The sequence below is a fragment of the Trichechus manatus genome, unplaced genomic scaffold (genome assembly GCF_000243295.1).
Source record: "Trichechus manatus latirostris isolate Lorelei unplaced genomic scaffold, TriManLat1.0 scaffold00200, whole genome shotgun sequence".
NCBI classification, from domain to species: domain Eukaryota; kingdom Metazoa; phylum Chordata; class Mammalia; order Sirenia; family Trichechidae; genus Trichechus; species Trichechus manatus.
The window spans coordinates 3,436,922-3,445,323 of record NW_004444136.1 but is presented as its reverse complement, the minus strand read 5'-3'; positions in this window follow the sequence as shown (position 1 = coordinate 3,445,323).

Genomic DNA, 8,402 nt, shown 5'->3' with positions numbered 1-8,402 from the left:
TGATATGAGAAGCTGGACTATATGAAGAAGAACTCGGCATCAGGATTGGTGGAAGACTCATTAACAACCTGCATTATGCAGATGGCACATCTTGCTTGCTGAAAGCGAAGAGGACCTGAAGCACTTACTGAGGAAGATCAAAGACCACAGCCTTCAGTGTGGATTACACCTCACCATAAAAAAAACAAAGATCCTCACAACTGGACCAATAACCAAAAGAATAGACACAAAAAGAGAGACAAAGTTTCTAAGAATCTGCACAGCCCTGGGCAACTCATCCTGTCTTGAAACCCTACTATCTCCAGAATTCTTTGTAGGGTTGAGGGCACTGATAGAAGGAGAAATTGAGGCCCATATTATCAGATCCCTCAGTACGTAGGAAAGGTCACTGACCAATGTGGAATGCACCCAGAAATAGATAAACAAGGAGACAGGGAGGAGACCGTGTGATCATAAAATCGCAAACTCACCTCTGTGACAAGGCATCAGTTAACCATGAATCCATTTAAAGTTTACTTTGTGTAAGAATTAAACTTTACCAAAAGGAATCTAATCTTTTACTCCTGTTTTCTGAGAAGATAACCCTAAAGGTTCAGAGTCTCCTGAGTAATTGAGAAACCTTTACTGTGAAAATGAATGGGGCTGGGCAGCCCCCCTAGTAACCACCTAGTAACCTGATGTCCAGTGATCTCAGAAAAAGGAGACATGACTCCATCAATCACATTAAAATTGGCCAACAGTTAATTTTCTACTCTATTTCCTTCCTTACTCCTTAAAACCTTATTGTAACTGACCTAAAACAAGCCCTTCTGGTTTTTTTCTGAATAAGGTCTCCATATATGCATACAGATTAGCTGCTAGAATAAACCCATTACACCGTAATTTCTTTGTGCTTTGATTATTTTTGACACGGGTAAGGGGCTGTTGGTTGAGACAGACAGTCGCAAAAATCCTAAAATTTCTCACAAATATCTCTGACCTTAGGACTGAGAGCAGGAGTTCTGGGAAGTTCAGAAGGGGAGATAAAATTTTGCAATTCTAAAAGCCATTTTGATCATCTTTGATCCTCAAAAGAAAAACCCTACAGTTTCCCATTTTGTTCTAGCCCAGCTATGAAAAAAGCTGAGAGAAGTCAGAGAGAGGAAAAAAAACGTAGAATGACTGTATTGGACACTGTTGTTGACCTTCCAACACTGAATCTACTCTGATGGTTAACTAAGGGCAATCATGATCATTCAATAAAAATTCCCTTTGTCAGTGAATAATTCAGCCAGTAGGCAAGTGATTTGGGCCAATAAAAAACAAGGAAAAGTTTATTCATGGTTTATGAGGAATAAAAGCAAGCCTCTCTTTACACTCCATTCTCCTGCCCAGACAAACAAAGAAGCATAACACCCTGAATACCAAAGGCCATAAAATGAATGAGCTGAGTATTGTCATTCTTAGGTGCCCTGAAGTCAATTCCAACTAGTAAGAACAGTATGTACAACAGAACGAAACACTGCCCACTCCTGCGCCATCCTCACAGTCATTGCTATGTTTGAGCCCATAGTTGCAGCCACTGTGTTAATCCCTCTTGTTGAGGGTCTATCTCTTTTTCATTATTTTTCCATTTGTCATGATGTTGCTTATTGGTCCAGTTGTGAGGGTTTTGGTTTTCTGTATGTTGAGGTACAGTCCATACTGAAGGCTGTAGTCTTTGATCTTCATCTGTAAGTGCTTCAAGTTCTCTTCACTTTCAGTAATCAAGGTTCTGTCATCTGCATATAGCAGTTTGTTAATGAGTCTTCCTCCAATCCTGATGCCCTGTTCTTCTTCAAATAATCCATCTTCTAGGATTATTTGCTCAGCATACAGATTGAATAAGTATGGTGAAAGCATACAACCCTGATGCACACCAATCCTAACTTTAAACCACGCAGTATCCCCTTGCCCTGCTCGAACAATTGATTCTTGATCTATGTACAGGTTCCTCATGAGCACAATGAAGTGTTCTAGAATTCCCATTCTTTGCAATGTTATCCATAATTCGTTATGATCCACACAGTCAAATGCCATTGCATACTCAATAAAACACAGGTAAACATCTTTCTGGTATTCTCTGCTTTCAGTCAAAAGCCATCTGACATAAGCAGTGATATCCCTGGTTTCACATCCTCCTTTGAATCTCGCTTGAATTTCTGGCAGTTCTCTGTCCATGTACTGCTGTAACCACTTTTGAATGATTTTCAGCAAAATTTTACTTACGTGTGATATGAATGATATTTTTCTATAATTTCCACATTCTCTTGAATCACCTTTCTTTGGCATAGGCACAAATATGGATTTCAAGTCAGTCGGCCAGGAAGCTGTCTCCCAAATTTCTTGACACAGATGAGTGAGCACCTCCAGGGCTGCATCCGTTTGTTGAAACATCTCAGTTGGTATTCAGTCAATTCCTGAAGCCTTGTTTTTCTCATTCCCTTCAGAGTAGCTTGGACTTCTTCCTTCAGTACTATTGGTTCTTGATCATATACTACCTCCTGAAATGGTTGAACATTGATCAATTTTTTTTGGTACAGTGACTGTGTATTCCTTCAATCTTTTGATGCTTCCTGAGTCATTCAATATTTTCCCTGTAGAATCCTTCAATATTGCAACTCAAGGCTTGAATTTTTTCTTCAGTTCTTTCAGCTTGAGAAATGCCGAGCACGTTCTTCTCTTTTGGTTTTTCAACTCCAGGTCTTTGCACATGTCATTGCAATACTTTACCTTGTCTTCTTGAGCCACCCTTTGAAATCTTCTGTTCAGCTCTTTTATTTCATCATGTCTTCCTTTTGATTTAGCTACTCAACATTCAAGAGCAAGTTTCAGAGTCTCTTCTGACATCCATTTGGTCTTTTCTTTCTTTCCTGTCTTTGTAATGACCTCTTGCTTTCTTCATGTATGATGTAGTTGATGTCATTCCACAACTTGACTAGTCTTCATTCATTAGTGTTCAACGAGTCAAAGCTATTCTTGAGATGGTCTCTAAATTCAGGTGGGATATACTCAAGGTCATATTTTGGGTCTTATGAACTTGCTCTAATTTTCTTCAGCTTCAACTTGAACTTGCATATGAGCAATTGATGGTCTGTTTCTACAGAGGTAGTCGATTTGATTCCTGTGTATCCCATCTGGTGAGGTACACGTGTATAGTCACCGTTTGTTGTTGAAAATAGGGATTTGCAATGAAGTCGCTGGTCTTGCAAAATTTTATCATGCAATCTCCAGTATCGTTTCTATCACCAAGGCAATATTTTACAAGTATTTGTCAATCTTTGTTTCCAACTTTTGCATTCCAATCACCAGTAATCATTGATGAACCTTGACTACGTTTGATCTATTTCAGAATTGCAGAAGTTGGTAAAAATCTTCAGTTTCCTCATCTTTGGTATTAGTGGTTGGTGCGTAAATTTGAATAATAGTCACGTTAACTGGTCTTCCTTGTAGGTGTATGGATATTACTCTATCACTGACTGTATTGTACTTCAGGACAGATCTTGCAATGTTCTTTTTCACGATGAATGTGACGCCATTCCTCTTAATTTGCCATTACTGGCACAGTAGACCACATGATTGCCTGATTCAAAATGGCCATTACCAGTCCTTTTCAGCTAATTAATGCCTAGGATATCGATGTTTATGCATTCTATTTCATTTCTGATGATTTCCAATTTTCCTAGGTTCATACTTCGTACATTCCAAGTTCTGATTATTAATGGATGTTTGCAGCTGTTTCTTCTCATTGTGAGTTGTGCCACTTCAGCAAATGAAGGTCCTGAAAGGTTTACTCCTTCCACATCATTAAGGTCAACTCCACTTTGAGGAGGCAGCTCTTCCCCAGTTGTATTTTTAGTGCCTTCCAACCTGTGGGGCTGGTCTTCCTGAACTATATCAAAGTTCTACTGTTAGTCATAAGGTTTTCACTGGCCAATTTTTTAAGAAGTAGACCGTCAGGTCCTTCTTCCTAGTTTGTCTTAGTCTGGAAGCTTCACTGAAACCTGTTCACCATGAGTGACCCTGCTGGTATTTGAAATAACAGTGGCATAGCTTCCAGCATCACAGCAACATGCAAGCCACCACAGTATGACAAACTGATAGACAAACTGAATGAGCTGAGTATGGCAAATATGAAAGAAGCATAAAGAAGCTATGTTCTTCTTAAAAAAAAAATTACTGTGCGTTAGGTGAAAGTTTACAGAGCACTTTAGTTTTCTGTTCGATAGTTTGTACATAAAGCATTCCATGACATTGGTTTAATTCCCACAATGTGTCAGCACTCTCCCCATATCCACACTAGGTTGCCTGTTTCCTTTCATCCTAACTTTCTACCCCTTCCTGCCTTCTCATCTTTGCTTTTGGTCAAATGTTGCCCTTTGATCTCATGTAACTGATTGTTCTAAGGAGCATGTTTGTCTCAAGTCTTACTGATTATTTCGCAGGTCTGTCTATAGTTTGGCTGAAAGGTAGACATCAGGAGTGCTCCAGTTACAGTTCAGAAAGGTGTCTTGGGGCCATAGCCTCGAGGTTTCCTCAAGTCTCTGTCATAACAGTAGGTCTGGTCTTTTTTGTGAATTTGATGGTTTCTTCTACAATTTTTCTCCCACTCTGTTTAGGACCATCTGTTGTGATCCCAGTCAGAGAAGTATGTAGTGGTAGCCGGGAAGCATCTAGTTCTGGTCTCAGGGTTGTGTAGGCTGTGGTTCATGTGGTCCATTAGTCCTTTCAACTAACTGCTCCCTTGAGTCTTTGGTTTTCTTCACTCTCATTTGCTCTGGATGGTAAGAGACCAATAGCTGTATCTTAGATAGTCATTCACAAGCTCTTAAGATCTCAGATGTTACTCACCAAAGTAGGATGCAGAACATTGACTTTATGACCTGTGTTGTACCAAGTGACGCAGATGTTCCCCGAGTCTATGGTCCTTCACCTTCGAGCCAAGGAATTTTGTCCCACAAGGTGTTTTTGGTTATGTCTAAGAAGTTGCCCTGACTGTGGCCCATGCGTGCTATATTGTCCATATTAATATATAAGCACCACCTACAGCTATTTATGTAGAAATATCCGTCATCAAACCTATATCCGCAGGTGGGTGTGCTCCCTTTCACCTTCCCACATCTCTTGGCATACTTATTTACCTGTATATCAATTTGAAAATTATTGTTGGTTAATACTATTGTTGCAGGATTTTCTATGCTATGTTAATTGCTGTTGCTGCTCTTTGTTCTTGCATTCATCTCAGTGTCCTCATTTGCATGGGTCATGTTTTGCTAACATCCCCCATATTGTGTATTGTCTTTCCCTTCACCAGTATTAACACGTGTTCTATCTATTTGGTAATTTCTCCTCCATTCCCTCCCATTCCTGGTAACCATCAAATAATTATTTTTTCTGTTTGTAAAACCTTTTCTTCTTTCTTTACAATAGTGCTCTCATACGATATTTGTCCTTTTGTGGCTGATTTATTTCACTCAGTATAATGTCCTCCAAATTCATCCATGTTGAGAGATGTTTCACGGATTCATCATTATTCTTTATCGTTGTGTAATATTCCATTCTGTGTATGTACCAAAGTTTGTTTATTCATTCATCTCTTCATGGGCACTTAGGTTATTTCCATCTTTTTGCTATTGTGAATAATGCTGCAATGAACATGAATGTGCATATGACTATTTGTGTCATGGTTCCTATTTCTTTAGGATATACACCTAGGAGTGGGATTGTCGGATCATACAGTACTTCTATTTCTACCTTTTTTAAGGATGCACCATACCATTTTGCCTAGTGGTTGTACCATTTTAAATTCCCACCAGAAGTGTATAAGAGTTCCAATCTCTCCACAGCCTCTCCAACATTTGTTATTTTCTATTTTTTTTATTAGCACCAGTAATGTCGGCTGAGATGGTATCTCATTGTAGTTGTGATTTACATCTCTCTAATGGCTAATGATCTCAAGAATTTCTTCATGCATTTGTTAGCCACCTGAACGGGTACTTGATGAAGTGTCTGTTTATATCCTTTGCCCATTTTTTAATTGGGTTTTTTGTCTTTTTGTCATCGAGATGTTGAAGTTTTCTATAAATTTTAGAGATTAGACCCTTATCAGATATGTCATAGCCAAATTTTTTTCCCCAGTCTGTAGGTTCTCTTTTTACTTTTTTTGAGAATTCTTTTGATGAGCATGAAGTGTTTAATTTTTAGGAGGTCCCATTTATATAGTTCATCTTCTGCTGTTTGTGCATCTTTAGTGACGTTTGGTATTCTATTTATGCCATATATTAGGGCCCCTAGCATGGTCCCTATTTTTTCTACTATGATCTTTACATTTATAGCTTTAGGTTTTACCTTTAGGTCTTTGATCCATTTTGAGTTAGTTTTTGCATATGGTGTGAGGTATGGGCCGTTTCTTTTTTTTTTACAAATGGACACCCAATTTTGACAGCATCATTGTTAAAGAGACTGCCTTTTCCCCATTTAATGGACTTCGGCCTTTTGTCAAAGATCAGTTGTCCATAGGTGGATAGATTTACATATCGGTTCTCAATTCTGTTCCATTGGCCTATGTGTCTGTCATATCAGTACTAGGCTGTTTTGACTATCATGGCTGTATAGCAGATTTTGAGATCAGTTAGTGTGAGGCCTCCTATTTTGTTCTTCTTCTTCAAAAATGTTTTACTTTTCCAGGGCCTCTTTCCTTTCCATATAAAGTTGGTGATTAGTTTTTCCATCTCACTGTTGGAATTTGGATCGGGAAAACATTATATCTATAGATTGCTATCATGGATTGAATTGTGTCCCCCCAAAAATATCTGTCAACTTGGTTAGGTCATGATTCCCAGTATTGTATGACTGTCTACCATTTTGTCATCTGATGTGGTTTTCCTATGTGTTGTAAATCCTACTCTCTGCCTGTGGTTAATGAGACAAGATTAGATATGTTAAAGAGGATTAGGGTAGGATGTAACACCCTTGCTCAGGTCCCATATCTGATCCAATGTAAAGGGAGTTTCCCTGGGGTGGAGCCTGCATCACCTTTTCTCTTATAAGAGATGAAAGGAAAGAGAAGCCAGCAGACACTGGGGGACCTCATACCACCAAGAAAGCAATGCGGGAAGCAGAGTGCATCCTTTGGATCAGAGGTTCCTGCACTGCGAAGCTCCTTGACCTGAGGAAGACTGATGAAAAGGACATTCCTCCAGAGCCAACAGAGAGAGAGAGAGAGACTTCCCCTGGAGCTGATGCTGTGAATTTGGACTTGTAGCCTACTAGACTGTGAGAGAATAAATTTCTCTTTGTTAAAACCATCCATTTGTGGCATTTCTGTTAGAGCAGTGCTAGATAACTAAGACGATAGCTTTGGGTAGCATTGACATTTTCACAATGTTAAGTCTTCCAATGCATGAGCATGGTATGTTTTCCATCTATGTAGGTATCTTTTGGTTTCTTGCAGTAGTGTTTTCTAGTTTTCTTTTTATAGGTTTTTTACCTTCCTGATTAGATTTATTCCCAAGTATTTTATCATTTGGGAGGGGTTACTATAGAAGGCATTGTTTTCCTGATTTCCTTTTTAAAGTTCTCTGTTGGTGTAGAGGAAGCCAACTTATTTTTGTATGGTGATCTTGTATCCTGCTACTTTGTCAAATCCTTCTATTAGTTCCAATAGCTTTCCAGTGGAATCTTTGGTACTTTCTATGCATAGGATCATATCAACTGCGAATAGGGATAGTTTTACTTTTCTTTACCAATTTGAATGCCCTTTATTTCCTTTTCTTGCCTTATTGCTCTAGCTAGGACTTCCAGTACAATGTTGAGTAAGAGTAGTGATAAAGGGCATCCTTGTCTGCTTCCCATTCTCAGGCAGAATGCTTTCAGTCTCTCTCCATTGAGAATGTTGGTTTCCTATAAATAACACTTACTATGTTGAGGAATTTCCCTTCTATTCCTATTTTGCTGAGAGTTTTTATCAGGAATCGGCATTGGACTTTATCCAATGACACTTCTTCATCCACTGAGATGATCATGTGATTCTTTTTATTTTTGTGGTAGATTACATAGATTCATTTTCTAATGGTGAATCATTGTTGCATAGATGGTATGAATACCACTTGGTTATGATTTTTTTTTGTTTTTTGTTTTTTTTTTTGATATGCTGTTGCATTCTATTGGCTAGAATTTTGTTGAGAATTTTTGCATCTATATTCCTGAAGGATACTGATCTGTAATTTTCTTTTTTTATGGTCTGTTTGCCTGGCTTTGGTATCCGGGTTATGTTGACTCTATAGGATGAAATTAGGATTATTACTCCCTTTTCTATGCTGTGAAATAGATTGAGTAGTACTGGGGTGAGCTCTTCTCTGAATGTTTGACAGAATTCTCCAGTG